We start from the raw sequence: 19,030 nt of genomic DNA, 5'->3' as shown, positions 1-19,030 counted from the left end.
CAGAACAGCAGAGCCTGGCACTACTGGAGCAGCACTGTCAGACCTGGTCACTGCCAGCCCATCTGGACCCAGAACAGCAGAGCCTGGCACTGCTGGAGCAGCACTGTCAGACCCGGGCACTGCCAGCCCATCTGGACCCAGAACAGCAGAGCCTGGCACTACTGGAGCAGCACTGTCAGACCTGGTCACTGCCAGCCCATCTGGACCCAGAACAGCAGAGCCTGGCACTGCTGGAGCAGGACTGTCACATCTGGGCACTGCCAGCCAAACTGGACCCAGAACAGCAGAGCCTGGCACTGCTGGGGCAGTACTGTCACACCTGGGCACTGCCAGCCCATCTGGACCCAGAACAGCAGAGCCTGGCACTGCTGGAGCAGGACTGTCAGACCTGGGCACTGCCAGTCAATCTGGACCCAGAACAGCAGAGCCTGGCACTGCTGGAGCAGGACTGTCAGACCTGGGCACTGCCAGCCCATCTGGACCCAGAACAGCAGAGCCTGGCACTGCTGGAGCAGGACTGTCACACCTGGGCACTGCCAGTCAATCTGGACAAGACCAGAGTTATGGTTTTCCAGGAGAAAGCCAGACCTCAGGGAAACGGGTACAAATTCACACTGAACAACAACACATTGGAGCACACATCCAGCTACACATATCTCGGTCTCACCATCAGCTCTTCTGGGAGTTTTGACCTGGCAGTGAAGGCACTGAGGGAGAAGGCACTCAGGGCTTTCTACGCAATAAGAAGGAGGCTCTTCAATGTCAACCCACCAACAAGAATTTGGCTCCAAATATCTGAAAGTGTAATCCAACCCATTGCCCTATACGGCAGTGAAGTGTGGGGTCCCCTCACAGACCAGGAGTACACTCTGTTGAAACTCCTCCTTGCGCAGAGAAAAACAGCTAACAGCGAGTGCAGGGCTGAATTAGGCCAGTACCCACTATTGATAAACATACAGAACAGAGTAATCAAAAATTGTTACACCTGAGAAACAGAGGCCACAATTCATACCACCACTAGGCCCTGCTGATCCCAGAGTACAGCTGGTCTTGACACCAGTCAGTCTCAGGACAGCACAGCTGCAGCAACACCAATCACAATCATCCAAATGCGGAGGGGACTGCAGTCCAGAGAAACCCAGCATTTGACAAGGACTGGAGGCCATTTCGCACCACAACTGTAGAACAGGATTCTTTCTGCACACCCAGTACTGGGGGCTGTGTCGGAGGCTCCTCACCAGAAGAGACTTGCATTCCTGTTGGCTCCTCTCGTTCTGTGATGATTTTAGACGTCGAATCGGGCAGGAGGCAGGCGCTCTTCGGGAGCTCTCGTCCCGTGCTATAACTCGGACCACGTGTTGGCACAATTGCTTCCTACATCGAAACAGAAACTTCAAACAACAAACCCCAACAAGAAATCTGTGCACACTTGGACTCCTGCTGCAGCTGAGGAGCTGTCACGCACACACCTCCTGTGTGGGTAGTGTTGGCCGTAGGACGTGTTGTTCACAGAGAGAAAAAATACACCATAGCAAGTCAGCACTCAAACAAACCAAAAGGCCAGTTTTATTGAAGTTGACGCAGCTGGCCACACAAACACTCACTGCGTCTCTTCACCAGGTATCAGAAACAAAATAAAGGAACAATCTTTTTATCATATCCACTCGCACCTTGCTCTCATTTCCAGACTCCTAACTTACCACTCCCAACAAACCCCAGTGCTCGCAACACCCTTTAAATAGGATTTGGCCCGTACCACTATGGATACAATAGGTGTAAAACAGAAAATTCACAAGACAAACAACACATAGCACAGCAGTCCGGACTACTTGGACACACAATTACATGAAACCCTTAACAATTCACAGGACAGACATTCATCAGATCTTCTATACCTAGTTGCCATTTTTCGCAATAACATTAGGCTCTGATAACCTCCCCTCTCAGCATTCCAGCAATGTTATGTTCCTCTAGCTAAGCTTCAGGCATATAACCAGTCTCCTATCTGTTTGCAACCTTTTGACCTTTCTGAGGACCCCTCAGAACAAATAGACACTGGCGTCTCCTCTCATGCAGTGCTGTTAAGACTTAAGCTAGTGGCATCCTACACTATGCTTTGTTCCTTTAGGGCCATTTCTCTAAAAATAGTGTTCTCTACCTTTTGATTCCCCTCCTGTCCACAGCTAGAACAACTGTTTGCTAACAAAGACTGTTTATCTGTCTGGAAAGGTCTCCAAACTGTTACCAATTCCAAAAGAAAATCCCCTCAGATACATCTTGATCACTCTCTACCAGATAACACATTTTACAGCAGGTCTGAAACACAAAGGATCTCCAACGACCTTGTCCATGGCAGTCTCGCAACTCCTCCAAATAATTCACATCCTGGGGATGAGCTATTGTCCCCCACTCAACTGGAGTGCCACACCCACTCACACTCAATCTCTCACGAAGACTTGACGCCGTTTACAAGTCTTGAGAATGCCCTGTGAAGCAAAGAACAGGATGTGTTAAGGCTATTCAAAAAGCAAAACTGTAAAAAGGCAGCAGGACCTGACTGTGTATCTCCAGCCACACTACAGCCCTGTGCTGGCCAACTCGCTCCAATCTTTACAGACGTTTTTTTAAGCAATCATTGTCCCAGTGCACAGTGCCAGACTGCTTCAAATCTTCTGTTATTGTTCCTGTTCCAAAAAAGGACACAAGAACCTGCCTTAACGCCTACAGACCCGTCGCACTAACGTCAGAACTGGCCCGTCTTCCCAACACGTTCGTGTCACAGTGAGGTGACCCCTCAAACAAGAATTATTTCCTGCCTCATATATGACTACGGCACCTAGCAATGCAAACAGGGTGCTAGGGCCCCTCTCCATTACCACAGGTTCTGTTGATCGCCCAGATCCACCAATGCCCACACAGACCAGCGACAAGCATGTGTATCGTATAAGTGACCTTTTTATTTTCTATCCATATTCACCACCAGCCAAAGACACAACGAAAACAGCAGCAACAAAAGGTCCTTCCAAGGGTCATAATGAATCCAGAGGGACGGCAGTCTTTTCTGTCAAGTACCGAAGAGTGGCCACTCGAACGATTCTTCTTCGTACCTGTAAAGTCTTTGATGGCCCCAGTAAACGAGAGGCCGGTCCCATTTCCCCAGACTCCGTTCAGGTTCCACTAGAAATCCTCCCGCGAACTGTATTCCATTCCCCTCAGTTTGGAGCGGCTAGCCGGGCCGGTTTCTCCCTCCTTGCCTTCAGGTATTAAAAGTCTCTGTACAGTACCTCTGTTCCGATGCCACTGTCTCCCGTGGTCGTCAATCGGTCCTTGCCTCCGCGAACTCGCGCTCCGCAGCTTCCCTTGTGCTGCCTGTGTCGTCTCCCGGGTCTGGTGGGAATCGGGAGCCCGCTCCGTTCCGGCTCAGATGGTTTTATTCCTCCCCTCAGCCCATCTCCCTCAGGGGGTTTTCCACTGTCCCTGTCAGAAAGGGGCTTGCCCAGTATTTTACCAGGAGGAAGCTCGTGTGGCTGAAGAGTGTGAGAGTGCCGAGCTTAGGTGTTATGGGCCCTTATCACTTCTTTGTTCACTCTCCGGGTCGGAGAAACCTGAAAAGAGACAAACGTTGTGAGACCATTTATAAGCTTGGTGACCTCGAATTAAACAGAACAATAGCAACACTGTTCTACAAACCTTTCATTGAAAGGGTTTTCAAACACTGTCCCACTTGCTGGTTTGGCAACATCAGTAGCTGGAATTGAATATGCAGCCATTAGTCTGCCTGGCAAAAAACAACCGGTCTCTCCAGTGGTCTGCATACAAGTGAACACACAAACCCCATACTATTAAAACCCCCTTTAGGGCACACTCACACCACAACACAATCAACCCGACAGACTCACCAACACTGGACTGCAGAAGCGGCAGGAAACCCTTGAGAACATGAGCAGAGCATGCAAACTCCACACAGACAGCACTCCAGGAAACCAGACACATGAGAACATGTGCAGAGCATGTGCGCCGTCTCTCAGCCTTTCACCTCCACATGCAGATCAGGACGCGACCGGAGACCGGAGACTCCTCACTCCTGCAGGAGGAGGCGCCGACGGACTCGCTCAGCCCAGCGCTTACATTTCCCCGACAGTCCTGTCCTACAGCCTGCGACTCACCGCTTCTTCCTTTTCTTCTGCGAATTGTCCACAAAATACTCCAGCCAGCGCCTTTTAGACTAAAGTTTCGGCTTTGCCAGCTGTCTCCCTCCCGGAGGTCAGATCGAAACAACTTCTGCAGCACCGTTTCCCCAGCAACCACGTTTTATTTAACAGTAAAAAACAGTTTAAGTAAAATAAACACAGGAGAAAAGTTTGCAAACATGCAGGCAGGATGAGCGCTGCAGACACATGCTGCTGCCCAGGTCCGTCTTGTGAAATAAACAGAATTTTGCACCCCAGGAACTAGACCCACGAGAACATAAGGAGAGCATGCAAACTCCACACACACAGCACCCCAGAAAACTGGAGCCACGAGAACATGAGCAGAGCATGCAAACTCCACACACAGCACCCAAGGAAACTGGAGCCACGAGACCATAAGCAGAGCATGCAAACTCCACACACACAGCACCCCAGGAACTAAATCCAGGCTCCCAGCGCTGCCACCCACTGCGCCGCCGTCTCTCACCTCCACTTGCAGATCATGACGCGACCGGGGACCGGAGACTCCTCACTCCTGCAGCAACACACCCCAGCAGGAGGAGGCGCCGACGGACTCGCTCATGGTGCAGTGAGCCCAGCGGTGTGAGGCTGGTGTCCAGCGCTGATATTTACCGACAGCCTGCGACTCACCGTTTCTTCCTTTTCTTCTGCATAATGTCCACAAAATACTCCAGCCAGCGCTTTTTAGACTAACGTTTCTGCTTTGCTCGCTGATTAGATTACAAAAGCCGACTGTTTACCTCCTGGAGGTCAGATCGCAACAACGTCTGCAGCACCGTTTCCCCGGCAACCACGTTTTATTGACAAAGTAAAATAAACACAGGAGAAAAGTTTGCAAACAAGACGGGAGCTAAGAAACACGAGGACAGTGGGTTTGCTTTATGTGCCGGGTCGATTAACCAGCGCTGCAGACACGTGAAATACAAGAAAACATAAACACAAGGGAACACATAAGAGAGACAAAGAAATACAAGACACGATAAATACGCTGAAATTGTATTAATATAATTCATTCTAATGTTCAATGAAATCAGCGAAACACATGGACAGGGCAGCCCAGTAAACTACAGAGACTACATTACCCATAAGCCCTGTGGGCGACACCAATTTGACGTCATCGACTCATACTTTTGTATTTTTTATGAGACCAAAAACTACAAGAAAACGTAACGTAGCAGTCGTATTGTCAGGATACATGCAATAATACATGTACATTTTATGGAAAAAAAGATTCAACAAGGTAAATGCAGATAAGGCCCGTCCATGCTTCAACGTTCTTACAACACAGAAACAGACACATTTCAGAAAGACATTCTGAAATAAAATGTCTTTACATCCGTCTTAAACTGTTCAAACACGGTCTCCTCTCACACCATTCCCTTAATAATTATGTTGCGCAAGTATAATAATGTTTAAAAATACAAACGATATTTTCATCTTCCTTTTCAATGGGATTAAAATGTAACAAATTTATTTCTTTCCGATTTCAAGTCTTTCCGATAGCGCTTTGAGACTCAGCTCCGTGGACTCGTGTATCTCTGTCGCCACCCAGTGGACATTTCTCGGAAGTGTCACCGCCCGCCGGAATTCGGAAAAGTCCCGGGACTGAAGCTGTGTGACTGGACAAGAGCCTGTCTCCCGCCTCCTGCTGAAATCTCAGCGCCGATTGGACAAAAGCTGCTCACAGTCCGGATCCAGTGGAAGGCCGATCCACTCCGGGTTTTCCTTAGCCGGCAGTCCGGATCCAGTGGAAGGCCGATCCACTCCGGGTTTTCCTTAGCCGGCAGTCCGGATCCAGTGGAAGGCCGATCCACTCCGGGTTTTCCGTAGCCGGCAGTCCGGATCCAGTAGAAGGCGGATCCACTCCGAGTTTTCCGTAGCCGGCAGTCCGGATCCAGTGGAAGGCCGATCCACTCCGGGTTTTCGGTAGCCGGCAGTCCGGATCCAGTGGAAGGCCGATCCACTCCGGGTTTTCCGTAGCCGGCAGTCCGGATCCAGTGGAAGGCCGATCCACTCCGGGTTTTCCGTAGCCGGAAGTCCGGGTCCTTTACGATGCACGCAAGACTACGTCACAGATCACCGGAGTACATTATACAGGCAAATAAAGATAAGGTACGCACAGCTTTCATGTTGTGATACTTAGACATGGTTTGGAGACGTTCCCTCGTGTGTATTTTGAATTATTCAAATGCGTGTCGCTTCAATTTGGAAGCGCATAATTTCAGTGCATGAGCTTACCCGTTATATTGGGCGAGATTTCACACGGATAATCAAACAAGAACGAGTTTGCCCTGGAATCCATTCCACTGCCCAACCTGAAAGTCAGAGCATGAGAACAATCTGCGAGAAGTACAATCTGCTACTACGACATACGGTCTAATTATTCAATTTTCGATTATTTCTCATCTTTAGGCTATTTATACATCTAATAACGAGCAAGTATAATGATTAAGCCAATGATACATTATATTTTAGATTCGGTTCAGCAGTATTGAGCAGTAAAATAACATCAATTTGTCTACAGGAAATGTCAGAATTAGAAGCCTTCTTTACACCATTTTGCCGATCTGTTCAGAGTGTTTTAACAACAGAACAAAACAAAAACAAACGTAAGGTTTCTGGGCTGCTTTGAGAAAGACAATTATCATCTATATTACTTTTAAATCTATGCACACTGTGTATCTTTATCGGGTCGATTCAATGTACAATTTTGTACTGACGCCTTAACCTTATTATTCATACAAAATCTGTTTGACAATAGTCATGTTTGATTCCACTCACTTTCCCCAAAGAGGTGCTCCAAAATAGTTTGACAAGATATTGTGAGATTGCGAGAAGGATCTGAAGTATTTATTAGTAAAGTATAACTAAATTGTTTTCCTTGTAGTCTAATAAAGGTTGTAAATTCTTCCATAGTTTCTGATGGTATACTGTTAGTTTCTTAAAAGCATCAATACCTCTCTAGGAGTAGCTCTGGTTACGACGGATTGTTATCAGACGTATCACAAACATTATATCTATTCATAAAATCTGCTTGATTCTACATTTCATCATCCACACCAGTTAATTTGTTGACCCCGCTAATACTATTTTAAACCCAGTTTTCAAAGCACAGGTTTATTTTTTCTCTGTATTCTAGATGATGTATCTATGGGAGGTATGTTTATCTATAAGAGACCACGTGAGGAGAACTTCTTCATGGAAGCTGGCAAGTTTCAGGGGGGTTTCCAGCATCCAAATGACATTCAAGTAAAAAGTCTATACCCGCTAGTTCCTGAATGATTAAATTAGGGAAACATACACCACCTACTTTGCTTAATTTTGTAAATAATACTCTGTCGGTATCGGTATTAGATGCTCTAAACCCTGTAGCATTTAGGCCTCCTTCTGCCCGTGTTTGACAAATAACAACCATGAATAAAGTTTTTTTTTTATTTTACTAAGGTAGAGAACATCAAATCACAAAATCACCTTTTTGAAAATCTTAATACCAAGATATTTAATCACATCTTTTACATGTATATTACGTACGGAGCAGACACTTTCCAACAGCCACCAGTTCACTTTTCTGATATGTAAAGAAAGACCAGATACAGAGGAAATGACTTGTAAACGCATTTAATTGCTTTGTCCACCTCTGTGTGCTTTCTCAGAGAGAGAGTTGTATCCTCAGCCAATTGGGAACACCTGTCATCTCTTTATCCTGTACTTGAATACCCTGAAACTATTTGTTATAGGGGTGTAAGCAGTGGGAAGAGGAGTGGGCTCGTGTCGAATTGCCTTACCCGTTCCCAATCTGCAGGAGGTCCCACGACGGCAGATAGCTGCTCCAGTCGCTGGAGCTCAGTTCGCTGTCGAGGGAGGACGAGGGCTCTGGCTCGGGGGAATCACGGCTCCACAGCTCCTACCTGTTGCAGAGTGTTTCTGCCCTCCCGATGGCCTCTGTGTTTTAGAAGGATCTGTCTCTTTTCGCTTGCTTACACCACAGGTTTCATCGACGATAGTGTGCACCCTGAAGCAGTGAGTTATCGGTCTTATTTCTACTGAGAAACAGTTCAAGCACTCACAAAACAATAACCAGGAGACGGTGTATGAAAAAGAATTGTAAGACTTGCAGAGTAGATTTGAATAGACAGTGGACGTCACACTGCGTGCTTGAATATCAGAGATTCAATTCATTCTTTCCTGTAGGTTAACTTCCTGTTTGACATTGTTCCGCTGTCACTTCTTCACAAACTCATAACTCGCCGTGTTCAATTTTGTGTTGAGTTACAGGAACCTCGGCATCAGATGAAATCCTCTTCAGCGCCCCAGGGAGACTGGGGGACTTGCCAGATTTTCAGCTTTATTACTGGGTCATTTGGCTCAGGGCTGTTGAGCAAAGTGCTCCCCTCTGCTGGAGACCCACAGGGGCACTACAGAGCGGCCTCGTGTTCCCTGCTCCTGCCCGTGCCTGTGGACGGCCAGTGTGACCGCGCGCGAGACAAAGTAGTGCATTCGTGGTGTAAATACAGAATGTTCACTAGCTGACTGAGGAAAGTTACAGAGACGGGAGTATACGTTCTGAAATAATGTGAACCACTGTTACTACACACAGACAGACTACTTAAAAATCATGTGGCTTTTTAAGGTCGTTTTGTCTGCCTAAAGTACGTTAGATTTGTCACAGCAAAGAGTTTGAATACTTACAGAATGCAGCAGCTAGAATTGTTACTTGGAGCAGAAAGAATGACCACATAACCCCCATACTTCTCTCTCTTCATTGGCTTCCTCTCAGGTACAGGGCGGACTTCAAACTCCTTCTACTTACTTACAAGGCTCTCAGAGGTCAGGCACCTGTCCTGCCTCGCAGGGATGCTGCAGAGGAGAAATACTGTACACAGCATAGTTTCAGAGGCCTGTCTGTCCTGGGCTGGGCACCATGTGAGTTGAATGCTGCATCAGTGCCATGGATCCAAGAGGGGCATCATGGATACAACTGTCGTTTAGGAGGATTCTGCTGGTCTGCAGAGACCTGCATGGGGTACTGACATACAGACGACGTGATGGATGGATGGATTAATACCCGCATTCATTTCTTTCTTTTTTTTTAATGATATAACGTTAGCATGCCCAAAGGGGTTGGGCAGCCAGTTGACCTTGGACCCCTAGAGGATTTTATTCTCCTTACTGAGGAGTCTTTGGTTCCTTTCCTCCATTGTCTTCAGTTCTGTATTTACAAAATGTATATTTACCTGCATTGTTAAGCGCCTTGGGGCAACCTTGTTGTGAAAGGCGCTATATGAAAATAAATTGAATTGAATGGAATGAGAGAGTCACGGCTTTTCCAGTTTCCTCTCCTATTATCTTCTTTATCTGCACTCTAAAACACAGTGAAACCTTGAACCTTTCAACTGGACCACTGCCGTTCTATATCAAAATGACTTTAACTAGGACGGAGACTTGGATGGGATGAAAAAGGAAAAGGCATTATTTGCAGGAAGAAATTAAACTGTTCCACCTGATCACTTGCTAAACAAAGTGATTCACTGGAGTGGAGGCTGTGAAAGCTTTGTGAATCAACTTACAAAAGGATACATGTAAGAAACGTGGCTCCCATATTTAACCCTTGAAAAATCTATGAGTGTTATGTGGAGGTGAAAGTATTGTTCAATTATTCTAATAAAGCTCACTCAACTAAGACCCAGAAAAGTACCAGAGTATTCTCACCTAAGAGGAAATACTAACAAGTAGGATGTTAAAATGAAAAGCATTAAAAACTGAATGATCTTCAGTAGCTGAAATGATTATTGAGCTCTGGGTCACAGTGCTCCTGAAAAAAAATCAAATTTCAGCAGACACCCAAGGTGAGCACCATGCTGAGCCAGTGTATAAGTGTATGAATCACAGTTTCAAGGAGCTTTTTTCAGTTTCGTTCCACCGATCGGCCAACACGGGGGGAACTTCAGTCTTACTCGCCCTATTGCATTAAGAAACTGTACAACATTCTCCAATAAGAACTTGCGACCTCACCTAACGAAAAGCAATTTGCGTATCAGGGAAAGACTGGACTCCCACGGGGGATTTTTGTTTTGCATCCCGATGGTGATGTGCACTATATAGAACGTTGCTGGACCCATGTGCAATTGGTGTCATTTCTAATCTAGAGGTCAAAGCTGTGAAACTTTCAAAGAGATGGAAGATCTCTTGCGAGACACCAATTCACAGAAGGGGCTAATGAGATCTTTGCTTGAAGTCTCATTGTGCTGCACTATTTCATTTTTCAGTGGGCACGACTCACAGGCATCTAAAATCATCTCAGTGACAGACTAAACAGGCCTCTCGCAAAGACTCGGGAACGGACACAGACCTTATCATCTCTGCTCCTTGGGAAGCGTGCAGAGATCACATTAGATGTGTTGCACAAGCTCTTTATTGTCACGTACAGTAAACCCAGCAGTGTGGTCAGTGCGGGATGTGTTCTGTCCTGACGGCAGGGTCAGCAGCCAGAGACCTGAAACACAAGACGGAGAGGTAAGACATTGATTCCGACAGAGAGAGCTTTCACACCGGATTACTGACAAGAGGAACAATAAGAGAAGAGTTGTAAAGACACGCCGAAGAGAATATTCACCTCTAAGAGGAAATATTAACAAGTAGGATGTTAAAATGAAAAGCATTAAACACTGAATTATCTTCAGAAGCTAAATGATTACTGAGCTCTGGGTCACGGTAAGGTTCGTGCAATGGTGTAAAAACAATAGCCTAATTCTCAATGTTAAAAAAAACAAACAAAATAGTTTTTGATCCCAGAGCAGTTGGTGATCACACGCCTGTAGTAATCCACAATGAATTTGTCACTCAGGTTGATTCATATAAGTATTTAGGTGTATACATAGGCAGTAACCTGTTGCTGAACTACTCGTGTTGAGAGTGTTTGCTCCAAAGTTCAGCAGCGTTTACATTTCCTGCGAAGATTAAAAGTGCTTGGGGTTGGACAAGAAGTAATGCTACTCTTCTACCGTGCTGTAATCGAGATTATTATCAGATATGGTATTACAGAGTGGTTTGGTCATCTATCATTTCATTTAAAATCACAAATTACCACCTCTTCAAGACAGCTTTGAAGGTCATGGGAGTGAAACGGCATCTCTCCTTGCAGACAATCTTGGAAAAATCCCTCATCAAACAGGCAGGAAAAAATGTATCAGATCCCTCCCACATCCTTAACTCTGAATACCAACCTCTTCCTTCTGTCAAACGTTTTTAGGTTCCCAAATATAAGTCAAACAGATACAAACATTCCTGTGTTCCACTGTCCATTAAAGCTGCCAATGCAAATGTCAAGGAAAAACACAATTTTGACTCTAACAACCCACTTGAGTGCGATATGTTTTGTGATGTGTTATAAAAGTTACATACTGCTATGTGTTATACTGTACATGTTCAATAGAGTGATGTGCAATGTTTTTCTTATTTTTTGTAATAGAATAATGTGCAATGTTTTTCTTTTCTTCTTTTTTTTTGTTTGCATTTTATTTAAATGGACAGGAATGCTGGGTGTCCATACAAAATTTCCCCTCAGGGGACAATTAAATCTTATCTTATCTAGCTGGATATTCGACCAAGCTAAGAAACAGCAAAGAGATACAGACTCTGACAAGTACAGGTTCAGAGACCACAATCAGGCCATAGCAACTGTGTGATGAAGACCCAAATGTATCCCACACCTGCCTGAGGAACAGACAGTGAGCCTGTCTCTCAATAATAATAATACAGTGTGTGATCTCAACAGATGACTCTTGGGCATGTGCCTGTGTGTTGCTAGTTTGTGTGCTTTATATTACCTGCAGCCATGAAACACATGTCCACCTTGGCGATAATGGAAACTCCCTCTCTCAAGAAAACACAACGCATCTGAAAATTACTTTTCTACAAATGTTTTCACTCCTCTGGTGTCAAAGTACTGCATCTGCAGAAAGGGGCAACTCGTCCATCCATCGTCCAGCAGGCCCACTCTACAGCACATTAGACAGATGCCTGTGAAATCAGCACCTTCGGGCTGCTTAACAAATATATTATGTAATACAATGCGTATTTTTACGGTCACGTTAACTTGCACTGTTTGTGTGTGTTGTGAGTTCCGGTGTGAATGAAACATAGCTGCTGTGATGGAGATAACATTTAGAGGAACTCCAGCTCTCGGTGTTTAAGAATATTAAACCTTTACTGACCACAGTGGTGTCGAACACTGGCTTTCTCCTCAACTGGGATACGATCAGGTGGGGATTTTGTTTTCCTGGGGGGTTTTAGTGGTGCACCTTGACTTGCAAATTTGTTTTTATTTGATGTAAAATTTTTTTAGTTGTTTTAAAGAACTTACTGTTTTGATTAGATGCATCAGAGATTGTGACTCTGCCTTTAGCTTTCCATTCCTTCCACACAAAGGGTCTTCTGTTGTAGAGAACAGCACAGCATATCCAAAGCGAAGCGGGAGGGGACTGCAGTCCAGAGAAACCTGTAATTTTACAAAGAATGGAGGCAATTTCACACCTCTGGTTGTGCCAGAGGGTCCTCAGTGGAAGAGATACCAGGGTCCCCAGCACTGCTGTCACCTCTTCTGTACTCCTCCTATGCTAACAGCTGTGTATCTACAGCTGAATCAAGTCTGCAGATGATCCCACCGGAATAAAAAACAAATCTGTAGAGGAAGGAGGTCACTGCTTTAGTCAGCTCCACACAGACAGTAGCCCAGGAACTAGACCCACGAGAACATAAGCAGAGCATGCAAACTCCACACAGACAGCACCCCAGAAAACTGGAGCCAAGAGAACATGAGCAGAGCATGCAAACTCCACACACACAGCACCCCAGGAACTAAATCCAGGCTCCCAGCACTGCCACCCACTGCGCCGCCGTCTCTCACCTCCACTTGCAGATCATGACGCGACCAGAGACCAGAGACTCCTCACTCCTGCAGTAACACACCCCAGCAGGAGGAGGCGCCGACGGACTCGCTCATGGTGCAGTGAGCCCAGCGGTGTGAGTCTGGTGTCCAGCGCCGATATTTACCGACAGCCTGCGACTCACCGTTTCTTCCTTTTCTTCTGCAAAATGTCCAAAAAATACTCCAGCCAGCGCTTTTTAGACTAACGTTTCTGCTTTGCTCGCTGATTAGATTACAAAAGCCGACTGTTTACCTCCTGGAGGTCAGATCGCAACAACGTCTGCAGCACCGTTTCCCCGGCAACCACGTTTTATTGACAAAGTAAAATAAACACAGGAGAAAAGTTTGCAAACATGCAGGCAGGATGAGCGCTGCAGACACATGCTGCTGTCCGGTCCGTCTTGTGAAATAAACAGAACAGAAAACAGAAAGAAAAACACACACTCGAGTACACATAACACAGTCAGGGGTACACAATACTCCTGCTCTTTACTCAAACAGGTCGGCGCAGCTGTCATGATGTCACATTTACAAAAAGTCTGAAGATTTGCTCGTCTCTTCCCAGAGCAGCTTCACTCCGGAGAGAAAGAAACAGCTCCTGGCGAGTCCGTCTTGTAAGAGAGACATAGAAATCCGCGACACGATAAATACACTGAAATTGTATAATTGATTCTGATGCTCAATCAAATCTGCGGAACGCGTGGGCAGCGCTATAGAGAACTAGAGAGACTACATTTCCCATAAGCCCTTTGGGCGACTTCCTTTGACGTAATCGATTCGCGTCTTTTTTCTTTTTAATTATAACAACAATACATGCAATAAAAACAAGAATACATATAACATAGAGTATAGTCAGGGGTACATACAATAATACATGTACATGTTATGCAAAAAGATTAAACAAGTAATCTTGTTTAATAGTAAACAAAAGCAGATAAGGTCCGTACATGTTTCAAATTGTCTGTAAAAACGTATTTACATCCGTTTTAAAGTGTTCAAACAGGGGTCTCCTCCCACAGCATTTCGTTATTATTTCGTGGAAGTATAATATTTTTTTTAAATACAAACGATATTTTCATATTACTTTCAATGGGTTTAAATGAAGCATGATTTTACTTCTTTTAAAGTAATGTCAATATTAGTTTCCTTCTTTACATTAGCCTTCATTCAGAGTTGCTGTCACAAAAGTCACAGTTACCATCTGTTTTGATTTTCAATCTCTGCACAACGAGGATCTGTAAGGAGGCGCTCTAAGATTCGCCGCCATAGACTCGTGTATCTCTGTCGCCGCCCAGTGGACATTTCTCGAAAGTGCAGTTCTTTTTAACTCTTGTAGCAATAGAAATAGATACGATACAAAACAAGAGTATATATAGCAAATCAATAATGTCATCAGGGGTACATAGTATAATATATTTACACTTCTGAAAAAAAAAATCAATATCTGCACAACAAGTCTTCGACAGCGCTTTGAGACTCACCGCCATAGACTCGTGTATCTCTGTCGCCGCCCAGTGGACATTTCTCGGAAGTGTCACCGCCCACCGTAATTCGGTAAAGTCCCGGGACTGTAATTGTGATTGGACGAGAGCCGAGTCACTCAACGTGAGGGCGGTATTTCCGTGTAAGAACACGGAAGTCCGTGGTGATTGGCTAGGAGCGGTGTCAGTCACCCCAACTAAAAGGAAGTCCCTCCTTTTCCAGCCAACGGCGGTGATTGGACAAGCCCTGCGTCGCTCATTTGACGTCACTTAACTGAGACGGATCCGGATCTGATGCGTAATTAGCGCGACAGCCGGTCCGTCGCTGAGGTCGGTGTGGAGCCACGGCCCAGGATGCTGTGGTTCCGCTTTCTGCTCGTCAAGCACTGCGGACTCCTGGAAAACCGTATTGCAGAGCAGAGAGTTATTGAAATCCAGACGTCCGTCGCTGGAGAGTTTGTTTACTGGCGAGTCACCTCACGTTGCTGATTAATTCTACCTTATTGTGTTTTCTCTGCTTTAACAAATAGTAAAAATGCTATTCAATGCACACAGGAGTACATCACAGATCACCGGGGTACATTATACAAGCAAATAAAGATAAGGTTTACTTATCTTTAAGGTCCGGTTTCCTGGGGTACTTGCTTAACCGCTGGAGATCAGATCGCAACAACTTTTACAGCTCCGTTGCCACGGCAAGCACGTTTTATTGACAAAGTTAAATAAACACAGGAGAAAACAAGACGGGAGCTAAGAAACACGAGGACAGTGGGTTTGCTTTATGTGCCGGGTCGATAAACCAGCGCTGCAGACACGTGAAATACAAGAAAACATACACACAAGGGAACACATAAGAGAGACATAGAAATACAAGACACGATAAATACGCTGAAATACACTATTAAAATAATTAATTCTAATGTTCAATCAAATCAGCGAAACACATGGGCAGGGCAGCCCAGTGAACTACATTACCCATAAGCCCTGTGGGCGACAACATTTTGACGTAATCGACTCGCGTCTTTTGTATTTTTTATGAGACCAAAAACTACAAGAAAACATAAGGTAGCAATCGTATTGTCAGGGTACATGCAATAATACATGTACATTTACAAGGTAAATGTCCGTCCATGCTTCAACGTTCTTACAACTAGACACGGTACGTCTTTACATCTGTTTTAAACTGTTCAAACATGGTCTTCCCCCACGCCATTCCGTTAATAATTATATCGTGCAAGCATAATAATTAAAAAAATACAAACGGTATATTCATTTTACTTTCAATGGGATTAAAATGTAACATAAATGTATTTATTTAAACTTAATATCAGTATTAGTCTCTTTCTTTTTATAAGTTTGTAAAACAGTCCAGAATGTTTATAAACCACAACATAACCAAAATAAATGTTAGGTTTCAGGGCTGCTTTCAGAAAGGTCACAGTTTTTTATTTTTTTTATTAAACATATAGAATTTACAGATACAAATACAACAAGAGGATCAGAATCATGTACAAGAGAAAAAAGCGCAGCAGAAAAAAGCATTTAACTACCAGAGGTAATTAAGTAATTATGTGATCAAATTGTATATTTTACACGTATCATATTTTCCTTTTTGCTTTAATATTTCTCAATTATTTATAAAATTTAGTTTCAATATGCATGCGTTTCCTGTAAAAAATAAAACTCAGCACACAGTTTTTTACAAAACAAAAAAACGTTTTTCTTTTAACAACATTTCGAGTACCTCTGGCATTCATGAAAAATACATACACAAAAGCAAATAACTAACTCTAAGACTGTCTAAACTATTGAGTTTTTCGAAGAACCAGAACTATAACAGTCCTTAATACTTAACTACACCATTCCAAACTAACACTAAATAAACACTAGTATATACTACTATAACAAATAAAACCAAACATAATCATTAACTGAGCAGTCACTCGGAGCGAATCTCCTTCCCGTCCGCAAAGGCCCACAAAGTAGGCTCTCCTCCCCTCTCTTCTGGCAGCTTCAGCCTGGGGCCACAGCTGGTTCCTGGTGCTCCTGTCCGCGGCAGACAGGTCCTCTGCAAACCTCAGTTTGTTCCCATTCAAATACTCATTCCTCCTCGCCGCTCGCCACAGCGTGTCCCTCGCCGTCCTCTTGGTGAACTGTATTATAATCGTTCTGGGGCGCACTTGCCCAGACATGTTTGCTCTCCCGAGCCTGTGAACAGTGTCAATGGCCGATATCACGTCCTCCTGGTCCGGCAGGGTCCTTCTACAGATACCCTTCACTGTTGCAACAATGTCCTCATTACGTTCCTCCTTAACTTCAAGTAATTATAAATTCCACCGTCGACGGTATCTATCGACATCGTTCACTTTCAATTCAAGATCTTTAATATGCTTTTCTTGTTCGGTATTTACTTGTTTAAGAACTTTTACTTCACTCTTTAAGTCCTCAAACTCTTTAAACCCACAGTCCATGGACTTTTTAAGACCTTCGATTGCGACTGTATTAGATCGAATCATTTCCTTCAGCTCACCCGTGCTCTGTGCCATCATGTTGAAGATGTTGGTCTGGAGCTCCTCCAGCGTCAGGTCGCCCCTTCCTCTCTTGGCTGCCGGGGTTTTCCCAGGTGTGCTGGGCAGGGACTCCGGCTCTTCCTCCGGCAGCTGAGTCTCACTCGCGTACGAGCGCATCTCCAGCACTCTTTCCACGTCCCCCCCGGCTGCTTCACTTTTCCCTTTAGTTGCCATCGATTTTCTTGTAGTGCTATACATATACGATTGAGGTATCTTAGACTTCTCCTTCGAAGACCCAGCACTCTCTTTTCTTTTCCCAGTGTTACTCATATCGAAATTCTTAAACCTAAAAAAATCGTTTTTTCTTTTTCTTTCAATTATAACTGAAGTTTAAACAACTGGTGTTAAGTCCTTATTTTTCTGTAGTCAAAAAAGCAAAAATTAACATTCAGGTCATGCAAAATTAAAAAAAAACTCCTCAAACACTAAACTTTACCTCCCACCTGAATGCCATCTTGAACGCTCTTAAAGGTCACAGTTATTTTTTTTAAAGAATTTTTTATTAAACTTGTAAATAATTTACAAATACAAATACAATCAGAGGATCAAATTAGGTATAAGTAAACAAGCACAAACAGAAAAGTAAACAATTAACCGCCAGAGGTAATAGGTAAGTTATATGATTAACTTGTATTTTTTACATATATCATATGTTTTCCGTGCTTTATTTCTCACATTTTTAATAGAATTTAAATAATGTTTCAGCCCCACCTCAAAAGAACTAAAAAGGGGAGTATTATTAGACCATTTGGATTTATGGATGTGAAATTTACCAAGAATGATTAATAAATTGACTATAAATAAATGCTCTTTTTCCAAATTTTCTACTAAACAGTACAATAAAATGTCAAAATCCTTCAATCTAAAAAACACCTTTAACTTCCTGCAAACAAAACTCTGTAAATCCGTCCAAAACAACTTCACAAACCTACACCTAACAAATAAATGCACCAAAGATTCCTTTTCCGCCCGACAAAAAACACACAGATCATCCTGCTCATGCTTAAATTTAAAAAGTACTAATTTCACTGGATAAAACTTATGAATGATTTTAAACGATATCTCTTTAACTTTATTTGTAATACAAAATCTATCAGGAATTGTCCAAACTAACTTCCAGTTTATATTTTCAAACATTGCATTCCAAAAAGACAAACAAGAAGGGATAAGATGGGGTTTACAAAGATTTCTAATATGAGTATTGTTACACTTCTTATCCTTTATTTCCACGCCATCCAAGAATAAATCAGTTGTAGGACCCAAAAGAAAAAAAGGTCACAGTTATCATCTATATTGATTTTAAATCTCCGCGTAACAAGAGTCTGCGACAGCGCTATAAGACTCACCTCCATAGACTCGTATATCTCTGTCGCCGCCCAGTGGACATTTCTCGGAAGTGTCATCGCCCGCCGTAATTAGGAAACGTCCTGTAATTGAAGCTGTGTGCTTGGACAAGAGCCGCATGTCTCCCCTCTCGGCGCTGACTGGACGAAAGCTGACAGCCCGGATCCCACTGACGTGTGATCCAGTCTGGGTTTTCCTCCGCTGACAATCCGGATCCCGTGGAAGCTTGATCCGGTCCAGTTTTTACTCTGCTGACAGTCCGGATCCCGTTGAAGTCTGATCCAGTCCGGGTTTTACTCTGCTGTGAGTCCGGATCCCGTGGAAGTTTGAGCCAGTCCGGGTTTTACTGTGCCGACACTCCTTACTCTGCTCCAAAAGTAGAAATTATGAAAAACGTTTTATGAAAAAACCATGGGGATGCGGTCAGGGTGAGACGGTCAAGTTGAGGGCGAAAACTCCGCGGAAGCAGCCGGATCCGAACAACGTGTCACTTTAATT

The 19,030-nt window shown here is 44.2% G+C and overlaps 3 long non-coding RNA genes across 5 annotated transcripts; 1 reads left to right on the top strand and 2 right to left on the bottom strand.

The window, feature by feature from the left end:
- Window positions 1–2,937: 2,937 nt before the first annotated feature.
- Window positions 2,938–4,303, bottom strand: LOC138224972 (uncharacterized). Its single transcript, XR_011183489.1, has 2 exons — window positions 3,691–4,303; window positions 2,938–3,605 (listed from the first exon to the last, which is right to left on the bottom strand). It is a non-coding gene; the product is annotated as an uncharacterized lncRNA (long non-coding RNA).
- Window positions 4,304–7,079: 2,776 nt separating this feature from the next.
- Window positions 7,080–9,518, top strand: LOC138224962 (uncharacterized). Its single transcript, XR_011183471.1, has 2 exons — window positions 7,080–8,699; window positions 8,989–9,518. It is a non-coding gene; the product is annotated as an uncharacterized lncRNA (long non-coding RNA).
- A 1,087-nt stretch (window positions 9,519–10,605) lies between these two features.
- LOC138224963 (uncharacterized) lies at window positions 10,606–15,610 on the bottom strand. 3 transcript variants are annotated; one of them, XR_011183473.1, is made up of 5 exons: window positions 14,811–15,610; window positions 14,619–14,705; window positions 13,117–13,748; window positions 12,574–12,708; window positions 10,606–10,704 (listed from the first exon to the last, which is right to left on the bottom strand). It is a non-coding gene; the product is annotated as an uncharacterized lncRNA (long non-coding RNA). The 3 variants fall into 3 exon arrangements; XR_011183474.1 differs by having other exon boundaries at window positions 13,117–13,297; window positions 14,619–15,609; XR_011183472.1 differs by having other exon boundaries at window positions 14,619–15,608.
- Between the last annotated feature and the right edge of the window lie 3,420 nt (window positions 15,611–19,030).

The sequence above is a fragment of the Lepisosteus oculatus genome, chromosome 24, assembly GCF_040954835.1.
Source record: "Lepisosteus oculatus isolate fLepOcu1 chromosome 24, fLepOcu1.hap2, whole genome shotgun sequence".
NCBI classification, from domain to species: domain Eukaryota; kingdom Metazoa; phylum Chordata; class Actinopteri; order Semionotiformes; family Lepisosteidae; genus Lepisosteus; species Lepisosteus oculatus.
The sequence above is the reverse complement of the archived record's forward strand: the minus strand, read 5'-3'. Positions and strand labels throughout refer to the sequence as shown.